The sequence below is a fragment of the Eriocheir sinensis genome, chromosome 1 (genome assembly GCF_024679095.1).
Source record: "Eriocheir sinensis breed Jianghai 21 chromosome 1, ASM2467909v1, whole genome shotgun sequence".
In the NCBI taxonomy this organism is placed as follows: Eukaryota; Metazoa; Arthropoda; class Malacostraca; order Decapoda; family Varunidae; genus Eriocheir; species Eriocheir sinensis.
This window is the reverse complement of record NC_066509.1, coordinates 1,138,392-1,162,061: the sequence shown is the minus strand read 5'-3', so window position 1 is coordinate 1,162,061 and position 23,670 is coordinate 1,138,392. Positions and strand designations below refer to the sequence as shown.

The 23,670-nt window shown below is 43.9% G+C and overlaps 1 protein-coding gene across 6 annotated transcripts in view; it reads right to left on the bottom strand.

Annotated features, from left to right (window-relative positions):
* LOC127002421 (zwei Ig domain protein zig-8-like) overlaps positions 1 to 17,742 on the bottom strand; it is a 107,688-nt gene extending 89,946 nt beyond the window's left edge. The window contains exon 1 of one of the 6 annotated variants that reach the window (XM_050868451.1): positions 16,213 to 17,742. The gene's annotated coding sequence lies outside the window, so the exon portion shown is untranslated. Of the gene's footprint in view, positions 1 to 14,900 lie in introns of all 6 variants that reach the window. The other 5 variants (XM_050868521.1, XM_050868384.1, XM_050868656.1 and 2 more) reach the window with 5 other exon arrangements.
* Between the last annotated feature and the right edge of the window lie 5,928 nt (positions 17,743 to 23,670).

Below are 23,670 nucleotides of genomic sequence, written 5' to 3'. Positions count from 1 at the left end.
CTCTCTCTCTCTCTCTCTCTCTCTCTCTCTCTCTCTCTCTTTGGCCTCAGAGAGAGAGATGGGGGGTTTAAATAGTTAAATTTGCTCAATTAAAATTCTCCCCCTCTCTCTCTCTCTCTCTCTCTCTCTCTCTCTCTCTCTCTCTCTCTCTCTCTCTCTCTCTCTCTCTCTCTCTCTCGCTCTCTCTCTCTCTCTCTCTCTCTCTCTCTCTCTCTCTCTCTCTCTCTTCTCGCTCTCTCTCTTCCTCCTCTCCCCTTTCCTCTCTCTTCCTCTCTCCCTCTCCTCTCCTTCCTCATTCTTTCCCCTCTTCCTCCTCCTCTTTCTCTTTCGCACTTTCTCTCCATTTCTATTCGTATCTCCTTTTCCTTCTCTTTCCTAACCCCTTTCCCTTCTCTCTTCACACGTTGCTTTACCTCTCTCTTCGCTGTTACCTTATCTCTCCCTCTCTCTTCCTCTCTTTTCTTGTCTCTTTTTTGCTTTCATGTTTTCTTCTCTTTCATCGATATGTTTGTGTTTTCTTATCCACTTTGACCTGTCTGTCTGTCTGAGTGTCTCTCTCTCTCTCTCTCTCTCTCTCTCTCTCTCTCTCTCTCTCTCTCTCTCTCTCTCTCTCTCTCTCTCTCTCTCTCTCTCTCTCTCTCTCCTCTATGTCTTTTTCACTTTTTTCGTGTGTTTGAGAGAGAGAGTGAACTGAGTGGGAGAGAGAACATGACGATGGTGTCAACTGTCAGTCAAAACAAATAAAGAAAAAAATAGAAAAAAATATATAAAAAAGAAAATATTTCCGCCAACGTTTGTCAAAATAACTCATATTTTTTTTTTTACTCTTTTCTTTTTACATTTTTTTCTGTAGTTAATTTAGATACACGAAATAAATATAAAAGGGAGAAAATTGAAAAAGGGAAAAGGCTGTGTTTGTGTGTGTGTGTGTGTGTGTGTGTGTGTGTGTGTGTGTGTGTGTGCGCGTGCGTGTGTGTGTGCGTGTGTGCGTGTGTGTGTGTGTGTGTGTGTGTGTGTGTGTTCCAGCCTCTGTCCATAGAGATGTTTGTGTAGCACTTCAAACGTTTCTCTCTCCTTCGGTTCGGCAAAACGTTTTTTCATCCTAAGACGTTTTTTATGGGCCCGTTTTTTCCTCCTCGTCCTGGTCGTCTTATCCGTTTTCCATTCCATTATCTCCTTCCCCTTCTTTTTCTCGCTCTCTTTTTTGTCTCTCATTCGCTCAATCCTCTCCTCCCCTCCTCCTCTTCCTCTTTTTCTCACGGCACTTTCCTTCTCAGACTGCACCTCATATCTTCCTCCTCCTCCACTCTCCTCCTCCTCCTCCTCCTCCTTCCATTTCGCTTCATCTTTTCCTCTTATGTCTCCTCCTCCACTTCTCTTACCTCCTCTTTTAGTCTTCTTTCTCCTGCACCTTATCTCCTTTCCGCTCTCGCCCTCCTCCTCCTCCTCCTCCTCTTGGTTTCATCCCTTCATTCACCACCATGCAACTTCCCCTTCCTCCTCCTCTTCCTCCTCCTTCCTCTTCCTCTTCTTCTAACATTCCTTACGCTCTTGAAATTCCTCACCGTGCCCGCTAGCTCTCTTCCTCCCTTCCCCCCTTTCTCCTCTCTCTCTCTCTCTCTCTCTCTCTCTCTCTCTCTCTCTCTCTCTCTCTCTCTCTCTCTCTCTCTCTCTCTCTCTCTCTCTCTCTCTCTCTCTCTCTCCCCCCTTCCTTCATTCTAAGTTACTCACGGTCATAAAGTCTTTCGTTTAATCTTGTAGCCTTTTTCATTTCCCTATATTCGTTGTTTCTTATACCTATACTTATGAGAGAGAGAGAGAGAGAGAGACACGCAGGTAATTGAAAGGCTGTTGGCATTTAACGAACTTTCTCCCTGATTTAGATAGAAGAAAAAGGAGGTAGAGGAGGAGGAGGAGGAGGAGGAGGAATGGCGAGTAAAGAAGAAAGACCAGTGGGTGGAAATATATAAAAGAAGAAAATAGGGAAAAAATGAAAGAAAGAATGAAAGAAATGCCAAAAAGGAGAGGAAAGAACGTGGAATAAAATACAATATCAGGAGGGGGAAAACGACAAAGAAAAAAGCTAAAGAAGAAATAAATAAAAAGAAAATAAAAAGGAAAAGAATTAGAGAAAAAATAAGAAAACAACAAGCTATTTCAAGATACATATAAGAGGAACAAAAGAAATTAGAAAGAAAAATAATTAGAATGGAGAAAACTGAAGTAGAAAAAGAAACAGACAGAAGAAAAGAAAAAAAAACAGGAAGAGGGGGAAGAGAAGTCGGTGGGGGGAAGAAGAAGAAGAGAAGGAGGAGGAAGAAGAGGAGGAGGAGAAGGAGGAGAAGGAGATTGGGAAGCGCTTCATGTCAGGAGGAACAACGGAAGAGATGATTCGCGAGCGGGAAGCGAGGAAGAAGAAGAAGAAGAAGAAGAAGAAGAAGAAGAAGAAGAAGAAGAAGAAGAAGAAGACCCAGCAGGAGGAAGAAGGAGTGTCTTTAAAGGCCGGCGCGTGAGGAAGTAAAGGAGGAAGGAGCAGGAGGAGGAGATGAAGAAGAGAAAGGAGCATTTACGAGAAGCTGAGGGCGAGAAGATAAGGACGGATAGTTAGCTTAGAGGAAGGAAAGAGAAGGATAGGAGGGAAAGGAATGTGGAAGGGTAGGAGGGAAGTCAAGCAGGAGGGAAGGATCGCTAGGTAAGAATAGCGAGGAAGGAGGGGGTAAAGGAAGGAAGTATAGACAGATTGAAGGATAGGAAGATACAGACGAGAAGGAGGAGGAGGAATGAGGAGAGGCCACAGCGGAGGGAGGGGGAGAAAGGGAGTGATTTGAAGTTAAAAAAAAGAAATTAGAAACGGGGAGAAGGTAAAATGGGAGAGGAGTAATGGGAGGAAGAGAAAGGAAGAGGAAGGAAGGGAGGAGAAGAGGAGGAAAAAAGTAGAAAAGGGAAGACGGATAAACGGAAGTTGATAGAGTGATTGAAAGAAGAGGAAGGAAGATTAAAGATTAGAAAAGAAGTGTAAGGAAGGAAGGAAGGAAGGAAGGAAGGGAGTCATGGGAGAGCTGTACTTCCTAAACGATTACTACTATTACTACTACCACCACCACCACTAATATTACAACAACAACAACAATAGTAATAATAATAATAATAATAATAATAATAATAATAATAATAATAATAATAATAATAATAGTAATAATAATAGTAATAACAATAATAGTAATAATAATAATAGTAATAATAATAACAAGTTTCAAGGTTCCAATACGAAGGGGATTTCGACTTCAATACGAGTTTCAGGGATTTTCTTTTCGCAATTAACTCGGAGCGGATTAAAGCGATGATTCTCCTACTCCTCCTCCTCCTCTTCCTCTTCCTCGTCTTCTTCATCCTCCTTCTCTTCGTCCTCTTCTTCGTCATGTTCTTCTTCGTTACTGTCTTTGGTACATATATACATGATTGTTTATTTCTTACGGTTTAATATTTTTTTTTTCATATTCGTTGTTTCTTTCTTTGTCACAATTATTCCTGTTTCTGTTTTATTGTTCATATGTTTTTGGTACTTTTTTCGTTTTCTTTTTCATCGTTTACTTCCGCCTCTTCCTCTGCTACGTCTTCCTCCTCCTCCTCCTCCTCATCTTTTATCATCTATGTCTTTATTCGTCATTTTCATTATTCTATTTTTCACCGCTGTCTTCCTCTTCCTCCTATCCGCTTCCTCTTTTATCTCCATTTTTTTCCTTTTCCACAGTCTTGTTTCCCTGGTATATATTTTGCATCATCATACCATATATTTTCTCATTTTTTCCCTTTATCTTTATTCTCCAAATCTTGTTCTATTGTAAAGTCTTCTGGATATATTTTTCGTTCTTGTTTCTATCATATATTCTGTGTTTTGTATATCTTGTTTGTTGTTTCTTTCCTATATCACTTTTTTTTTTATCATTGTCTTTCTTGTTTCTTTTATATGTTTCCTATCTTGCATATTATCTTGTTTCCCTTTTTTCTGTCAACGTCCAAGTTTTATGTGTCTGGTCTCCCCCTTTCTCATATTTCCTGACACCCTTGCGACCTTCATCCTCCTTCCTCAATCCTTCCTGCCTTCCTTCCTTCCTTTTCTCCCTTTATCTGTTTCCCTTTTATCTTTTCTGTCATCGTCCAAGTTTTATGTGTCTCGTCTCCCCCTTTCCCGTATTTCCTGACACCCTCGCGACCTTCATCCTCCTCCTCCCTTCCTTCCTTCCTTCTCGCCCTGGCCACTTGCTGCACCGTCTATCATTCTCTCATCCCGATGTCGCTCCTCTTATCTCCAGAAATCCTTGTCCTTCTGCCCTCCCTCCTTCTCCTCTTCCTTCTCTTCCTCTTTCTTATCTTCCTTTTCCTCCTTGTCATTCTTCTTTACTTTCTGGTCTTTCTACTTTTTCCGCTGTTCCTCTACCTTCGTCTCCTTTTCTTTCTTTTTTTCTACTTTTTTCTTCATATTTTCTTCCTCCTAATCTACGTCCTACTTCTATTTGTTTTACTTATTCGTCTTCCAATCATTTCTGTGTTATTTTTTCTCATTTTATCTTTCTTCCCTTTTTTTATGCATATCTTCCTCTTCTCTATTCTAACACCTTTTCATCATCCAATTCTTTCTACTTCATCGCTACTCTTACTCTCTTTTATTTCTATTTATCTGTTATCTACCTTATTATCCTTCACTCCCTGTCCTTCTACTGATTATCCTCCTCCTCCTCCTCCTCCTCTTCCTCCTTCTCATCCTCCTTAACTTTAGACACTTCCCATCCCATCATGTTCTCTCATCCACTCGTGCTTGATGTTTCTCCCCCTCTTCCTCCTCCTCCTCCACCTCAGCCACTTCCCTCTTTTCACCTGCCGCGGAACAAGTATCAACTATTTCAGGAGGAAGGAGGCAATTTCGACTCAGTGACTACCTCTGCGCGGGCGAGCTCGAAGCCTCCCAACTATTTCGTGAAGCGAGATGTTAAAGTCGGTGAGGAGGAGGAAGTGGCGGCGGAGGTGTAGGCGGAAAGAGCGAGCGAGAGAGCCAGAGACAGAAGGAAGAGAGATAGGTAGAGAGAGCGCTGAAGATGACAAGGAGCTAGGTATGTAAGGTTAGGTTAGTGAGCGAGAGGCAGAGGTAGAGATAGGGAGACGGGGAAGGTTAGCAAGATGACAAGGAGCTAGCTAGGTATGTTAGGTTAAGTAGGGAGCGAGACAAAGTGGGAGAGAGTTAAGGAGACAGAGAAGGTTAGTAGAATAACAAGGAGCTGAGTATATGAGGTTAGTAGGCCAGAGATAAGGGGAAGACAGTGTTGGTAGGATGAGATGGAGCTAAATCTGTGTTGTCTGAAGGTTAGTAGGTTAGATATGGGTTCGTAGGCGGCTGGGAAGTGGGTTAGCTCGAATGAGGAAGTGCTTTGTTGAGTGGAAGAAACTAAAAGGATTGAATGAAGAAGAAACGGAGGAAGAAAAGGAAGGACTTGAGGCGTGTAGAAAAAGTAGGTGAAAAGAAGAGAAGATAATTGTGAGAGAATGAAAACCAAGAAGATTATCAAGAGGGGAAAGAAAAAAAGAAAGGAAGGTAGAGAAATAGTGAAAGGGAAGGTAAGGACAAGGGATGTGTATATAAGGTTAGGTTAGGATGTAAGATGAGGCGGAGAGGCGGGCGTAAGGGGGTCGTTAGGCTACAATGGATGAAGCACCGAGTTCACCTTATCGGCTCGCACAAGGCTTTATACATCCAGGTTGAGGCAGAGAGGAGAGAGCATCACCATTCTTACCTTTTTATGCCATTCCTTTACTTTACCTTTCTCTTTCTCATTCTTCTTCCTCTTTTGTATCACCCTCCTTCCTTTTTGTATCATTCCTTCACTTCGTTTTCTTTACTTTTTTCTTCGTTTCATATGTAACTTCCTTTATTATCTTCTCGCCTCCCATTTTCTTTCACAATTGCTTATTCCCCACTCTTTGTACGTCTCTTTTTCCCACCTCCATTTTCCTCCCTTCCTCCTCTTCTATTTTTATTTCACTATCTTGACATTCATATTTTTTTTCTTATGTATCTTATTACGTTTACCACTTTCTCCTCCTCCTCCTGTTTCTCTTTTTTTTCACACCTTTCTTTTTCACTCTTTTTACATCTCCATCCCATCTCCTGTTTCCTCTTTCCCTTCCTCCTCCTCCACTACGCTTCTATATCTTTCACATATGCTTCTTTCTCACTCCCTTTACCTCCCTTCCCATCTCCTTTTCCCTTCTTTCTCCTCCTCCTCCTCCTCGCTCAACGGTAAATCCAAGCAGAGAGCCAGGCGGGGATGTGCTCAGAGCTGTGTTAACGGGGACAGGATGTGGCTAGGAAGAAAGGACCCACAGCACGTAGTAAAAGTTGGTCTGGGAGATGCTGACGCGGCCTTGTGAGGGGGGGAAGTTGGGCTCCGTATCAGCGCTTCCTGTAAACAATGTGATGCTGCCACTTCAGCGAGGCAAGAAGAAGATTCCCCCCCCGCGCGCAAACTATGTCAACCTGGATCATAGTTTTCTTATCTCCCTTCCTACCTTCTCCTCTTGTGTGGGTTTGGGGGAAGGAAAAGGTCTGTGTAGGGGTGGGTGAGAGGATGGGGTGAGTCTACGATGCCTGGCTTCTACTTTTCGTACTCTTCCTCCTACTTCTCCCTCTCCTTTGAATTTATTACTGAGGGTTATGATGTGGTAAAGGGAAGGTAAAGGGAAGGTATATTTTCAAAGGAAGAAAGATTATAAAAAACATATTGGGTATGTCTTTCTGTTCCAAAACTTTCTCTTTTTCCCTCCAGCTCTCTTCTATCACACGAATACTAGGCTCTTTAGTCTCCAGAGGGTTAGAATATGATAAACGAGAGAGATATATTGGGAAAAAGGTTACAAAAAACAGGAGTATATCTTTTGGTTTGTATAAAAAAACAGGAGTATATCTTTTGGTTTGTATCTTTTTCATTCTCACTTTTCTGCACCTCGTCTATCGCACGAATACATGGGTTATAAGGTTAAAAAGTTGTAAGATTTTTTGACGGGGGCGTGAGGGGAGAAACCACTTAATAGAGGAAGAATGTGTGGGGAGAACGTGGGGTTGACGAAGAAATATTATAAGAGTCTCAGTAATATTAGGTAAACAAAATAGAACAACTGTGTGGAGAAAATGAAGAAACGTTATTTATTCATCACTGCCTCCTCGTCCTCACTCTGTCTCTTTATCGGATAACCCCGCACCAACACAAGGTATAGTAAAGAAAAGCGCATACTTGTGTTAGTCAAAAGGAAAGTTTATCAAATGTTATCAAAAAGCTGTGTATCTTCAATCGCATATTCTTCCTCATTCTTTGCCTCCTCTTCCTCGTTCTCTGCCTCCTCTTCCTCGTTCTCTGCCTCTTCATCCCGCCCCAAATGCAGGTATTGTAAAGAGAAGCGCATATTTGTGTTAGGGGAAAGGGGGAAAGGTTATCAAAGAGCTGTGTATCTTCAATCGCATACTCTTCCTCATTCTTTGCCCCCTCTTCCTCGTCCTCTGCCTCATCATCTCATGCCAAACCTAGATACAGTAAAGAGAAGCGCATAATTATGTGTGTTAGGGAAAAGGGAGAAAGTTTATCAAAGGTTATCAAAGAGCTGTGAATCTTCAGTTGCGTACTCTCCCTCATTCTTTCCCTCCTCCTCCTCGTTCTCTGCCTCTTCATCCCGCGCCAAATGTAGCGATTGTAAAGAAAAGCGCATATTTGTGTTAGGGAAAAGAGGAAGGTTATCACAGCGCCAGTTCACCCCAGCGCCATTGGGTATATTACGAGGGCTTCTAGCGGCCACATTTAGCCGACGCAGCGTTTTACAGGAAGGAAATGCCATCAGGTCCCAGATTCTCCCTTTGGTTCTGTTTTTAATGGAAGGGTTTTGTTTTAAGGGCGGGGAAAAAGCAAGGGAGGGAGTGCATACAGTTTGCCTTTCTCTCTCTCTCTCTCTCTCTCTCTCTCTCTCTCTCTCTCTCTCTCTCTCTCTCTCTCTCTCTCTCTCTCTCTCTCTCTCTCTCTCTCTCTCTCTCTCTCTCTCTCTCTCTCTCTCTCTCTCTCTTCTATGATATGAATTGAGTTTGAAATTGTGTGCGTGTTTACGTGTTAGAGAGAGAGACTATGGATATGAATACGTTGAACAAAAGGTTATTTACGAAGATTAATCGGCGCGCATGAATCACTCTTCTTTGTCATAGTCAGGAAAACACGCATTGTTTCTAGTTTGTGTGTGTGTGTGTTCCTTTTTTGCTGTTTTTTCCATTATATTTTTCTCTATCTTTATTTCCTTTCATATAATGTTATTTTCTCTTTTTGCATCCGTATGTTTATTATTTTACATATTTATCCAGTTTTTATTTTATTTTTTCTCATCTTTACTGTCTGTTTTTCTGTTTGTCTCTGTGTATCTGTCTGTGTTGGCGTAGTAAATTGAATACGTAGGAGTATTTTCCGTAGAGTTCTGCCCTCGGTCACGGAAGAGACGGCGAGTATGTATATTTGTCTGTGACTGTATCTGCGTGTGTGTGCGTGCGTGTGTGTTCTAAGGGAAGTCAGATCAAGGAGTCAAGCCCTACTGATCCCTTTCCAACCCCCACTCTCCTCCTCCTCCCCGCCAGCCCAAGCCCTTGAAGCCAGACTTGCTGCATTGTAGGGCTGAATGCGACAACTTCCTCACTTCTTTGAGCCGCCTCCGAGGGTCTTACGGGGAATCTTCGCTAGTTCTGCCTTTCATCCTGCTCCTTGCTCCTTGCCTCTGCTCCTCTTGCCCTTCTTATCTTCTTACACCTGATACTTCTCGCCTCTTCTTTCTTTTCTTCTCCTCCTTATCCTATCCTCAATCCTCCTTTGCTCTCCTAATATGCTTTCTTTTCTTTTCATCTTCGCTAGTTTTGCCTTTCATCCCGCTTCTTCCTTTCCTCTCCTTTTCCTCTCTTTCATCTTCTCCTACCGGATATTTCTCTCTTCCTCATCCTGTTTCTCTCCTCCTCTGTCTTTCCCCATCTTGAGCCTCATACCTACTGTTTATATCCTCGCTTTTCTCTTTTTTTATCGTTTTCCTATTCGCTTTCTTTCATATTTTTCTTCTCATCCTTTTCTCATCCTTCCTTGTCTCTCTCCTTTGCTATACTTGTCTCCTCATTATTTCTTTCTTCTATCCTTCTCTCTTCTGCTTTTCTCCTACCTTTCTCATAATTTTACTTCTTATTTCTCTCCTTCTCGTTATTCTTTTGTTGTTTTCTTCTTTTCAATCTTTAAGATCTAGTTTTCTTTTTTATTCCTTCATTCATATGCTATTTTTTCTTTACTTATTCTCTTCCTCTTATTAACGTTTCTTCTCTTTCCTCGCTTTCCTCATTCTTCTCTTTATCCTCTTTCACTACCGCTTCTCATTTTATTACATACTTTTTCTCACGCTGTTCTCTTTTCATCATGATCGTTATTTTTCTCTTTCTTCTCTCTCTTTCTCCAATTCATCCGCCTTCTCCTCTTCGTCGTCGTCTTCCTCCTCCTCCTCCTCTCCTTTCCACTCTTTCCTTCCTTGTTGATTCACCTCTTTTTTTTATCTCTATGTATATCGTTTCTTTTGGTCTATTTCTGGTTTCCTATTCATCCGTTTGTTTTCCGTTTCCTTTTTCTTGTCTGCTTTTCTTTTATTCTACCTCCTTATGTTCTTCGTCCCGACCTTTATGCTGTCGTTATATTCCTCTTCCATCTTTATTTCCTATTCGTATTTATATTTCTTTTTACTCTCATTCCATCCTCTTTTCTTACTCTTATTCTCTACTTCCAAATTTATCGTTGCTCTTTAATAACTGTCTCTTGCTTCTTATTTCCTGTTCACAGTTTCGTTTCTTCTGTGCCTTCTCTTTTCATTATTTTTTTTCCTTGTATTCGCTAGCTCCATCTATATATAGTTTTCCCTCTTTATATTCTTTATTATTACCGCTCTTTTGCTCTTTCTTTCCAGTTTCATATCTTATTTCTTTTATAGTCTTCCTCTTGCTATTTTGCTCTTTTTTTTTGTCATAGCTCTCGTTCTCTTATTTTATTGGCATTCTTTCCTCCTCCTCCTCCTCCTCCTCCTGGTCCTTCCTCCACTTTCCTTATATTTATTTTTCTAACCGCGTTAAATTCACCTTCCTTTCTTCCTTCCTTTTTTTTTCTTTGATATCATTCGTTTTTATAATTTACTTGCTTACTTCCTTACTCGCTTTTTCCACATCTTCCACTTTCCTTATCATATTTATTTTTCTCCTCGCGTTAAATTCACCTTCTCTCCTTCCTAACTTCCTCCTTTTCTTCTCTCATAGCTATCATTTTTTTCATATGCTTGATTCTTTTCCTTCCTTTTCAACATCCTCCACTTTTCATCTTATTTATTTTTCTCGTCGCGTTACATTCACCTTCTCTCCTTCCTTCTGTCCTTCCTTCCTTCCTTCCTTCCCGGTTAAGTGTATGCAAACGAGGAGCTTCGAGTCGGACGCTGGAAATGTTTAAGAGACGCTGTTTTGTAAATCTTGAAGCCAGGTCCCGAAATAACCGCAATAGAAAGGTCACAGCCGTTTGAGGTAAAGGGATTATGCGTTTGAGGTAAAGAGATGATGTTTAGTTTCCACTTGAAGATGATAAAACTAACATAAGCAAAGGAGTTGGTATAGACTGAGGGCCGGATTACTAAACATATCGTCGCCCAAACACACATATTTGACAAGGCTTTTTTAGGAGTTGTAGGCATTTCCAGGAGTAGTCTTATGACCCTGGTAGTAGTTTGACCCTTCCTCTGTACCATGAACCTAAAGAAACACTCATTAGAACCCGATTGATCCCCTCTTTTGACCTTTAGAAATAGTTGATGTGAGAAGCGAAAGGGTCTTATAATGCCGACCTGAGATGTAGATTGATAGAGGTCTTAAAGATATTGATTGGCATTCGGGTTAAACATCAATAGGTATTATTATTCGGATAAGGAAAAAAAAAAAAAAACGGATTACAAAAGGAAATAAAATACCTTGAATAGAACATGAAGACCAAAAAAAAGTCGGAATTTAAGATGAAAAAAGGAGGAAGAAGAGAAAAATAAAGAAAAGGAGCGAAAAGAGCAAGGAAACGAAAGAGAAAAAAACGAACAGCATTAACAGAGGAGGGAAAATAACCTCCACAACCCTGAGTGAAGAACAAAAATCCTGTAAAATAAAGTCCAATATATAAATAGAACCAAAAAGAACAAGAAAACGAAGAAAAAAAAATAACAGAACCAATCACAAACAGAGGACGAATAGAAGACCCTCGGCAACCTTGAGCAAAGAATAAAACTCCCCTCGAAAATAAGTTCACCTTCGCCTCGGCTTTGAAACTTTAACCTTTACTCCTCATCTTGCTACATTTGGCGCCTTGTCCCCGCTCCTGACGACGCCGCGGGTTGACGATAACAGTGTGTGTGTCTGTCTCCTCTTGTGAAGAAAACGGGGGGGGGGGGGGGTAGCAGCAGACACACACACACACACACACACACACACACACACACACACACACACACACACACACACACACTCACACTCACACTCTTCTTCGTTGTCTTTTACTGCCTCTTCTCTATTTTCTATTTTTCTTTTCTTATTCATTCGTTCATTTTTTATTCCTTGTTCCTACTTCTACATATTCTTCCTTTCGTTTTCTTTGTTTTTCTGTCTTCTTTCTTCCTTCCCTCCTTCCTACCCTTCGTCGTCGTTTCCTTTTAATTGTTCAGTGTCACTTATGTTGTCACTCTTTCCTTTCCGTCCCTCTATCGTGTTAATTTCCTTCTTGTCTCCTTAAATCTTCCTCTTTCCTCGCTTCCATTTGTTTTGCCTTCGTTTACTTTCGCCCTGTTTACTCCTGCCTCCAGTTCTCCTTTTTATTTTACCTTCATTACTTCGCACCAACTCGAGTAGGTTCAATCTTCCTCGAGTATTCTTGCTGCTCTTTTACTCTCCCTCTGTTCCTTGCCTGTCTGCAGCTCTTCTTCCTTTTTTCCAGCTCCTTCCTTCATCAGCCGAGCGCTTCTGTTGACAGGGCGCGAGGTAAACACCCCTCGAAGTGTTTTGAGTTGTCTCAGTCGTGAATTAGGTCGCCGTGTGTGTGTGTGTGTGTGTGTGTGTGTGTGTGTGTGTGTGTGTGTGTGTGTGTGTGTGTGTGTGCGTGCGTGCTTGTAAGAATGTGTATCCGTGCTTTTAAAAGTGTATGGATGTGCTTGTGTGTGTGTGTGTGTGTGTGTGTGTGTGTGTGTGTGTGTGTGTGGCTGTTTGCGAAGATGTCGATGTTCTCGTAAAATGCCCATCTTTTGTGTGTGTTTGTGTGTTTGCATGTGTTTCTTCGTGCACGCTATCCCTGCATGCGTCCCTGACCTCGGCGGTGGTGACGGAGGTCGAGGTGGCAGTGCGGGTCGCCGGAGACAGCATCGGGATGGAACTGGATGCGGGCGTCGAGATATCAAGGTGTGAATATTTAATGGCCTCCAAAAATGTGTGGCGGTGCGCATCTCTGCTCTTTTCCGTGCGACTGAGAGGCAAGAGTGACTGTTTATGAAGCGGGAAGACGACGGAGGAGAAGGAGGAGGAGGGGAAGTAAGGCGGGAGGGGACCCTGGGCTCTGTTTGCTGTGGATGGCTGCAGCGGCAGTGGTGGCGGATGCAGTGGCCGGGGCGTAGAGGCGGTATTGTCTGGGGAGAAATTCGAGACGGAGGAGGTCGGTAGTATTAATTAAGCCACTGGGCCACGAGCGAGAAGTAATGAAGGTGTAGGCAGGAGGAGCAGCGGGATATAGATAGCGGCAGGGAAGGGTATAGTGCAAGAACCTGACACAGAAGCAATGGAGTCATGTTAGGAAAAGAGAGAAAGGGGATATAAAGAGTGGTAGTAAGGGATTATCAATTATGCATGAAGCTTTGATATAGACCCTTGCTTAAAGAAGAATAGTGAAGGAAAGACTGAAAATGGAAAGTAGAGACGAAGGAAAGGGTTATTTATAATGTAAGAAGCTTTGATATAGAGTATAGACCCTTGCTTAAAGAAGAATAGGGAAGAAAAGACAGAAAATGGAATATAGAGAGGAAGGAAAGAGTTATTTATAATGCAGGAAGCTTTGATATAGGTCCTTGCTTAAAGTAGCCTAGGAAAAGAATGACAGAAAATGAGATGAAGAAATTAGGATAAGGGAGACCTGAGATATAGAGAGCCATGCAAGAGTTATCTATAATGCAAGGAGTATTGATATAGACCCTTGCTCAAAGTAGCCAAGGGAAGAAGAAGTAGAAAATTATATATGAAGATTTGTAGGGAAGAGTATGATGCCAGAAGCTCTGAGAAAAGACTGGACTTAGGTAGAAAGGTGAAAAATAGAAAGATTTTAAAAGATACCAAGAATCCGGGACATTAGTAAAAATAGACCACCTAAACAAACCAAATACACAAAGACAAAGGAAAAGAAATTCACGGTCACAGTGACAAAATAGAGAAAGGTAAAGAAAATAGAGAAAAAAAAACAAGAAGAGAGAATGAATAAGACGCTAAAAGTTACTATGACGCAAGAACATGGGAAAGTAGATAAAAGGGAAAAGAAAGATACACAAGGTTACTACGACTCAAGGAAGGAAAGAAAAGACGTTCAAAGCAACCACTACTCATACCGACATCGAAGGTAACAAAGAATAAGTAAGACAAGTAAAGATGAAGCTGAAGGCAAGACTCGGGGCGGTAAACGTAAACCCCGGCGGCAAAACCAAGCGAGAAAGGGGATGAAAAGGAACACGAGTCATATACATTTCCGTGCGTCCCTCCGTCCGTTCCTTTTTACGTGGGCTTAAACGTGAGCTGTGCGAGGTGTCACTTTAAGAACGGAGCGGCGGCGGCTACATCAGCGGAGGAACGACGCAGCGAAGATGAGTGGCGGACGACGGTGCTGGGAGACTCTTGAAGCTGCTGTATGGGAGCTGGAGGGGAAGGACGAGGAGGAGTAAGAGGTGTTGCATAGGACGAGGAGGAGGAGTGGAAGGTGTTGTATAGGAGTTGCGGCTGGGACGAGGAGGAGCAGGAAGGAGAAGGAAGAGGAGTGGGAAGGGGAGGGCGGTGATAGGATAAGCCTCGTGAGATCCTAGGGTGTCGGGGAGATGCGGGAGGCGCCTAGGAAGGGTCGGTAGGTCGGGGAAGGTCGGGGGAAGCGGCCGAGTCTAGTCTTCATTTAGGGTTGATTGGTGGTGGTGGGAGGAAGGAGCGCATTCTAGGCCTGTTCGGGGGTCGTTCTGCCCGCCGCCGTCCGCCCGTTGTGTTGCATGCATAATGACACCCGGAATGAACCTAAACTTAACTTGTCCAGCGCTAAGTTTGTTATATAACTGAACTAGAAACTAACCTCCCTCCGATTTCTTATTCACGTTATGCAGTTATGAAGCCCCGCCCCGCCCCGCCCTGCCCCGCCCCGGCACTGCAGTTGTGGGCTCCGGGTTCCGGATTATCATGATTTAATTAGATGTTTATTAGGCCAACGGAAGGTTTATTTATTTTTCATTAAAACTCCGCTAAACGTCACTTAATTTATGACCAAGGAAATTCGTGCTACATATTGTTGCTTGGCAGAGTTATACACACACACACACACACACACACACACACACACACACACACACACACACACACACACACACACATTGATTATTTTAACCAAGTGAGTCAGCTCAAGGGAAAAAAAAAAATCAACAAAACAGAACGAGAGGTCAAAAGAGGCCAATTTCGGGTGGAGAGGTGTCTTGATACTCTCCTTTCCTGTACGTAGACTAACACATATATAGATGGATGCATATGTATATAATTATTAACATTGTCTTACCTCTTTTTGATGCTTCGTTTCAGGTAAGGTTTTAAGCGCCCCGGAAGCCTCGTTTGTACTCCTTCAAGTGGTGGTCGGCAGTGTTCTCCGCCCTGGTGAGTGTTGCTTTGTGTTGCACTGTTCTAGTTCTAAGCTATTTGACTGTTTCTGAAGGGGGGGCGTGTTTCTCCCTCCGGCGGTGTGTTGAGTGGGGCCTTCCGGGCGTGGGGTGGGCGGGGGATGTGGTTTGGGGGGTGGGGGATGAAGGGGACAGCGTTGGGCTCCTTTGAAAACACTAAACGCCCACGGTAAAATGTCTCCGTCAGTCTGTTTGCTGTGTTACTCTTTCAGATGCGTCCTCTCCTTAAGACCAACTCGTAACGTTTTTTGGGTTTGGGGGCAACGTTGGGTCCCTTTGATAGCACTTACGCCGACAGTGCAATGTCTCCTTAACTCTGTGTTGTTTGATTCTTCCAGGCGCGTCCTAACCTTATAACACAACACGTAACGTCCTTTTTTGTATGTGTTTTTTATCCCCGGTTTGTCCTTTGAAGGCGTGTCATCCCCTTAGAATACAACAACACGAAGAGTTTCTCACGATTTTGATATTTAGTACGTCAGGAACATTTGCCGCCGAACACCTTGTATGCTAAGTAACGTTTTGAGTGTGTTCGTGTTTGGTGTGTGTGGTGTGGGAGCAGGAGTTCTTAACGCTAATATTACGGTTTACGACACACGCACGTAACACACAGAACAGCGAGGAGAGTCGGGGTCAAAGTGCATAAGCGTGTGTGTGACTGTGCTCCTCGTCCTATGTGTATTGCAACCTTGAGTCTGTAAGTTGAATCGAAGTTTTGTTTCTTTTCCTCCTTTACTGCGCGTCTTGTCCTATGTAAATCGCAACTTTGGGTCTGTAAATGAGTTCCAAAGTTTATTTTCCTTCCTTCTTTACTGTGTCTTCTACGTAAATCGCAACCTTGGGTCTGTAAATGGGTTCCAATTTTCGTTTCCTTCCTCCTTTAGTCGGGGAAGGACGAGTTAGTTTAGGGTTCGGGGGGAGTCACTAACACTGAAACATATCGGACACAAACACACGACACGGAACACCAAAAAGGAGCAGCGATGTGACGTGAGAAGTGTAGCGGCTTGGTTGGGGTGACGGGGCAGGGCTGGGCTGGGCTGGGCTGGGCGGTCGGGGTCACGGGGGAGTGGTTGTGGGGCTCCTTGATGCTATACACACGACGAAGTGAACTGCCTGCACGCCGACGATGCGCCAGACAGATTAGGGAGAGGTCACGGTCTATTAAAACGCGATTGCTAACATTAAACCTACCGTGCGTGGACTAGACGGGGCTACGGAACTGTACAGGAGGGTCGGAATGGTGAGTGTCTGTGTGGTGCCTGACTGGTTGGGGCGCTGGTGGGCTCTTGGGGAGTCTGTCGCAGTCGCACTTTTTACATCACTCACACTTGTTGGTCTTATTCACGTCCCGGAGGAGGTCTGAGGTGGCTTCTACATGTCCTTATATACACCAGAATGTACCCAAGACTAACCTCGTTCGCCGTAAAATCCGCTTAACGTGTTTTGCACTAGATTTAAGTTGTATATTCACCCGTTTTTACCGCACATAAAAGTCGTGAACACTCGCTCTACGGAAAGGACGCGAGAACTAAAGACTAAAATGTCATTCTCTTACCCCGGAGTTGCTGTTTGTATCTCCGTTTCGCTTTGCACTTGCTTGTTAAGTCAGATTCTCGCCCATGTCGCCACCGGGTTCTGTCGTTTACATTCGGTCGCCCAAAATACAAGCGAAGTAAAAAAACAAACTGTCCTTTTATTTCGAGACTCCTGTTTGTATCTTCGTCTCTTGCTAGCTTTCCAGGAGTCCTAAGTAGGTCCTCAAGTCGGTTTTTCGTCGGGGTTGCCTTCCAGAGGAGTCACAAGCACCGAGTCGTGGAGAAAACATCAAACGAACTGAAGAACAAACCGTCCGTCTCCCTTTTTGTAGTCACTGCTTGTGTATCGGTCTCCCTCTCGCTCTGCACAGTAACATCAAGCTGAACCTTCACCCGTGTCGCCGTCGTGAGCCGTCATGAACACTGAGTAACAGAAAATGGCACAAAACGAACTAAAGAACGAACTGCTCGTCTCTAAAAATGAAATGGATGTTTCTACCAGTCCTCTTTTCTCCTCCCACAAGTCTTCGGCAGGTTCCTAAGCTGGGTTCTCGCTTCTTGTGGCAGCGGGAACAATTCACTAACACTTGAGTCGCCGAATAACACGTAAACGAACCAATGAACGAAGTGGATGTATATATCACTCTTCTTTTCGCCTTCCACAAGTCTTCAGCAGGTTCTCAAGTCGGGTTCTTGCTTCCTTTGGCGGCGGGAACAATCACTGAACACTTAAGTCACCGAATAACACTTTAACGAACCAAGCAATGAAGTGACGTCCCTCAATACCGAAGATGCCGCTCGTTCTTCCGTCTCCTTCACCGGCAGTGGCTCCCCCGGGGGCCTATCCTCCCTCCCAGACGAGCGTCCAGGTGCTCATGGCGCTGCAGGCCCCGAGGAGGGCGAGGCGATGGCGGTGGAGGCGGAAGGGAAGAGGAATCGCTGGTAGTCGCGGGCGTGTACCTTCTTCGACCGCCCGGCGCGTCTGACTGGCAGCTGGACGGGCGGCTCGAGTCTCTTCCACCCTCCACCTCTCCTGTCTCTCACCCCCTCCTCCCCTCCTCCTCTCCTGCCTCTCACCCCCACCTCCCCTCCTCCTCTCCTGCCTCTCACCCCCTCCTCCCCTCCTCCTCCTCCTCTTCTTCTCCCTTTCTCTCTCCCACCGACTCTCGCTCTCTCTTCTCTCTTCTTTCTCACACCCATCTCTTTTCCATCCTCTTCCTCCTTTCCTCCTCTTCTCTCCCATCTCCCTTCAGCTATCCCTACATCTCCTCTCCTCCCTTTCTCTTTCCCACCAACTCTCTCACGCTCTCCCTCTCTCCTACCCATCTCTTTCCCATCCTCATCCTCCTTCCTAGTCACCCTCCCTCCTTCCCTCTACTTCTCCATCCTACCTCCCACTCTCCTATGTACCCTGTCCTTCCTTCCTTCCCTCCCTCCCTCCCACACACACATCATTCCTTCACATACCTCTCACTCACTTCGTTTCTCTCAGGGTCTCTTTTACGGGCAATCGACTCGGCCCATTTCCTCTCCTCATATACATTATTATCAGAGTCTTTTGCAACCATTTCTCATCTCTCTCTCTCTCTCTCTCTCTCTCTCTCTCTCTCTCTCTCTCTCTCTCTCTCTCTCTCTCTCTCTCTCTCTCTCTCTCTCTCTCTCTCTGTGTGTGTGTGTGTGTGTGTGTGTGTGTGTGTGTGTCATCCGCCTCAGCGCTACGGTTACATACACACACACACACACACACACACACACACACACACACACACACACACACACACACCTATCTGTCTCTCTTTCTCTGTCTCTTTATGCGGCGTACGTCGCGTAGATGTATTTCATTCACACTACATTATCTCATGTCTGTGTTTCTATCGTTACTCGTATGCCTTCTAACCCTCCCCAGTATTTTATCGCTTCCCCTCCGTTGCTACTAACACTATGCATACAACTTACCTGCCTCTGAAATATAGACATACGTAGGCCTGTCATATCATCCCTCCCCTCATATTCTCTCTTTATCTATCTATCTATTTACACACATATGCCTCTTAAATATATATAGCACATTATATCTCTCTCTCTCTATCTCTATATCTCTCTCTCTCTCTCTCTCTCTCTCTCTCTCTCTCTCTCTCTCTCTCTCTCTCTCTCTCTCTCTCTCTCTCTCTCTCTCTCTCTCTCTCTCTCTCTCTCTCTCTCTCTCTCTCTCTCTCTCTCTCTCTCTCTCTCTCTCTCTCTCTCTCTCTCTCTCTCATCAAGAAGTTAGGAGGCATTTAGTACGCCGTAGAAAATGCAGTAATGGAACCTAATTAATATTGTTCCCCGGCCCCTAAACTTTGCTAAGGCGTCTAGGGAGGCATTGAGGACCCGGGGGAGAGAGGGAAAGAGCGAGCGAGCCATGTGCAGTAAATTAAGGATGGTAATGCTGTTACTTGTGACGGTTTGGCTGTGTCTCCGGCGTGGATATGTAGTAAGTGTGTAGGAGGTGGATGAGGAGCTGATTCGGTCGGTATGGAGGAGGGTATCAAGACACTTCTCCTCCCGAAATTGACCTATTTTTCGGCCACTCATGTGAACTCTTCCATAGGAGCAGCGAGTAGCGGGCTTTCTTTTCATTATTGTATCCTTTTTTTTTTTTGCCCTTGAGCTGTTTCCTTTGCTGCAAAAGAAAAAAAAGTGGCAGATTGGATGGGGATATCTACTCTAGCTCATCCTTTTTCCATCCAATTCCCTTATGCGATAGTTTACTAGCATCTTCACTATTTCCTCCCCTTTGTTGGTTAACTCTGGAGCAGCCTTTTTAGTGTATACGCTAAATTGTTGTGAAAGGGATAGTTATGAGAAATAGCTAGAGGTTGTTGGGTTGAAAATAGGGAAAGAATAGGAGAGGTTGCTGCTAATAGGGACCAGGTGAGTGGGTTAGGTTGGTACACGGGTGGAGAGAAGAGACCTGGCAGGGATGAAAGCGTAGGGAAGGGAGGGGGGGAGGAGGACACCACGCTAGTTGAACTCCCCGCATCGGAAACTATATACAAAAGTTACCCCATTGAAAAACACGAAAAAAAGCCCAATGTGTTTTTATATCCGAACTCTTTTGAGGCTTTGTTTGTCTCGTTCACGGTTCTTGAGTTATCTAATGCCGGCCAGAAAAAAAAGGACAGGATGGACAGCGGGCGGTTGAGTTTTGTCATGATAAAAGGAATAATAGAGAAGCTTGTATTTAGATGAGTGACTTAGTGTGTGTGTGTGTGTGTGTGTGTGTGTGTGCTTTGAGCGTTCCTACATGGCTCCCTGGCTCGCCCTTTTAAATATTTAGAAGAATGAATATGTCGCTGACTGTTGAGGAGAAAAGATAAAATCATCACTTGGAATTATATTTTATCGTGTGAGTGTATAAGGTCATGTCTCTTTTTGGGGTGACTCGGTCTGTCTGTCTGTCTGCCTATATACAACTGTTTCTGTGTGTGTTTTTGTATATGTATGTATGTGTAACTTTATCTATCTCTCTGCCTTTATCTCTCTCGTTCATTCTTTAACTGTACAATCTTTCATCCACGGGGAACTTCTCTTTACAACAATGTTCTTCCATAATTAAGGTTTATGTACTTCTTTTTGTTGAGGAGATGGGTTGTAGGGGTCGTGGGGAATAACTTCGCTTGTTGGGTTGAATATGGGAAAAAAGATGCTGCTATTCTAGGGATCACAAGGAGGGTAGGTGAAAAAGAAGGGTTAAGGATATGGATAGTAGAAGTTGTTAGGGTAAATAAGGGTGTTCACTGGTGAGGGAATAAGTAAAGCTTGTTCGGTTGAATATGGGAAAAGGATGCTACTATTCTAGGGATAACAAGGAGAGGGTAGGTGAAAAAGAATGGATAAGGATATGGATAGAAGTTGTAGGGGATAGGTAAAGGTTTTAGGGTAAATAAGGGTTTTTACTGGTGAGGGAATAAGTAAAGCTTGTTGATTTGAATATGGTTAAAGGATGCTTCTATTCTAGGGATCACAAGGAGACGGTAGGTGAAGAAGAAGGGTTAAAGATACTGATAGTAGAAGTTGTAGGGGATTGCTAGAGGTTGTTAGGGTAAATAAGGGTTTTTACTGGTGGGGACACGCATGTTAACCCTTAAAATTTGTTTGTAGTCAAGAATAAGTATACATGGAAAACGTAGGGACTGATTTTTTCTTTATTTTTTTCCTCTTTTTCATATCTTTTTGTGACTTACATTTGAGTCTCAATTTTTTTTTTGTTTTTTCCTTGAATTTTTTTTTTGTGTGTGTAATTTCGCTGAGGTTCGAATTTCTTCTTTTTGCGTGCTAGATTTGGGTTTGGCATTTTGTGTGTGGGATGAGAGAGAGAGAGAGAGAGAGAGAGAGAGAGATCACTTAATCACTGCAAACAATTGACAAGCGTTCACTGATGCATTGCTCTGATTAAAACCGCAGGCCTTTAAAAGTGATTGTGGCCTTTAATCCCAAACACCACCACCACAACCACCATTAGTATCAACATCACAGTCTTTATAGCCACCAGCACCACAACCACTAACACCACATCCTGCATCGACACCATCACCACCACCACCACCATCACCACCACCATTAGTATCAACATCACAATCTTTAAAGCCATCAACACCACAACCACCAACACCACACGCTCCATCGATACCACCACCACCACATTTTCAACACCTTCAGCAACCACCGCCACCACAATCATTAACAACCATGTCCACAGCCACCTCTACCACTAATCCACGACTGCTGTTGATGGTGCTAAAGTTACCCCTTCCTTTATCTCCTTGTCTTGCAATATGTACAGCACCCCACGTTTATTTTCGTTACCCTTCTCTCCCTCCCTCTTTCTTTCTTGCATCAACAGCGCCACACACTTCTTTTATTTCTCTTTACATAATTTATTTCCACTTATAATTCTATGTTCTATCTTCCTTCGTTCACTTATCTTTTTCTCCTTTTTTTTTCTCGCTCCCTCTAACCTTCTTCTCCGCCACATGTTTGCAACCGAGCAGCAGTGTAATTATATGTGTAACTATATGTCTTAATTTCTCTACGCTCATCTTAATCTGTACATCATTCCTCTCTATTTTTAATCGTTTTCTTTCTTACTTCATTTCCCTCCCTTCCTCCTTAGGTTACCTCTCCTCTCTCTGCTCATCTGCGCGTAACCTCCCTTCCACTCTCTTCTCCAGCGCCTCACGTCTGCAAGCCAGCGACGGTACTAGCGTTTAAAGGAACTTGGGCGCCATGAAGAACGAGGCACTCACTCAGACAGACGGAGGAGACGCAGGCGTGCCGAGTTATTATATTCCGCGATAAGTCTTCTTGTATCTTAATAAGCTCTCGCACCTTGCGATAATGCCAGGTAATGCGACTTATGAAATATACTCAGGTAGTGGACGATACGGTGTGCGCTGGTGGTGAAGGAGGAGGAGGAGGAGGAGGAGGAGTTTAAGAGCTGTAGCGAAGGAGGACGAGGAGGAGGACTAAGATGAGGCTTAATATGATGGAAAAGCCGTTTATGGATCTCTGGAATTTATCATATTGTCATTTAAAATCTCGCTGGTCTAAGTTCCTGTACGTCTGCCGTGTGTCTGTGAAAGATGAATGCGTGCGTACGTGCGTGATGGTTGTCTGTGTTTGTAGGGAGGGGGGTAGTTGGTGTTTGTGTGTGTGTGTGTGTGTGTGTGTGTGTGTGTGTGTGTGTGTGTGTGTGTGTGTGTGTGTGCGCGCGCGGGAGTTAATTTTTTTTTTTTTCTTTGTTCCATCGAGCCTTTTTTCCTTATTCTTTCTTAAGCCCGTTAATTTTATTATTTTATTTATCCAGTAGCGTTATTTTGTTGCAGCAGCTGTATTAATAATAGTAGTAGTAGTAGTAGTAGTAGTAGTAGTAGTAGTAGCAGTAAACAGCAGCCAAGAAGCAGTGTGGTCGCCTGGATGAGATGCAGGCTGTCCTTCTCCCTCCTGAGGTCAGCCTTGGTCTGCCTGAGAGGAACCAGGTCACCTGCACCCAAAACCACCCGCTTTGCTGACCTGGACTTTGAGGCGACGGTGGTTGATAGTCGTATCAACCACAAGCTCTGTTAACTTAAAAATAAAATGTTTAGTAAAGTTTGTAATATTAAATAAAGATGGTTGTCTGCCACAGTCATTGGCGGGGTGGGGCCAATGAATTGCTTTGTGAAAGGATATGAGAGAATATACCGCTCACAACGCAACTCTAATAGATGGAGGCCCGTAGTAGTAGAAAAAAAAAGTAGTAGTGATAGTAGTAGTAGTACATTAAACTTTCTGGAGTCATTTTCTCTTCCTCCTCTCCATTGCTGACCTCATTACCTCAACGAAAACGAAAAAACACCTGCGATTGTATGTACCGTACCAGTATTCTTGTAGGAAGCATCAGTCCCTCCCTTTCATACTCTCTAGTCATTATATACCGTCTGGAGTCATTTGTTCTTCTTTCTCCTCTCCATTCCTTGCCTCATTTCCTCGCTAAAAACAAAAGAAACACCAACGAGTACCTGTATTCTTGTAGGAAGCATCAGTTTATCCTTTCATACTATCTCGAGTCATTTCATTTTTCTCCTCCATTCCTCGCCACAATGATTACCTTTCAGAAACACCTGAGCGACTATCTACCTGTATTCTTGTAGGAAGCATCAGTTCCTTCCTTCATACGTTTTGGAGTCATGAAAACGGCCATATAAAACATCATATACAGAGCTTTAGGCGGTATATGTAAAGAGCAGTGAGCCGTACCGCTGGGTGGGAGCCTCGGGCGGTAACAGAGGTGGCGGCGGAGGCAGAGAGCGGCAGTGCAGGGGCCAACAAACACATGAACAAACACACACAAACACGAACACACACACACACACACACACACACACACACACACACACACACACACACACACACACACACACACGCCAACACTCAAGCACAAACAAGAGGTACACAGCGGCGAGTGGGTGGCGATGCGTTGAGCGTGATGCGGAGTCCGGCCTCCAGCGTGTGTGTGTGTGTGTGTGTGTGTGTGTGTGTGTGTGTGTGTGTGTGTTGGGGGAGGGAAGGGTTCAGCCTCTGCTTGTGTTTT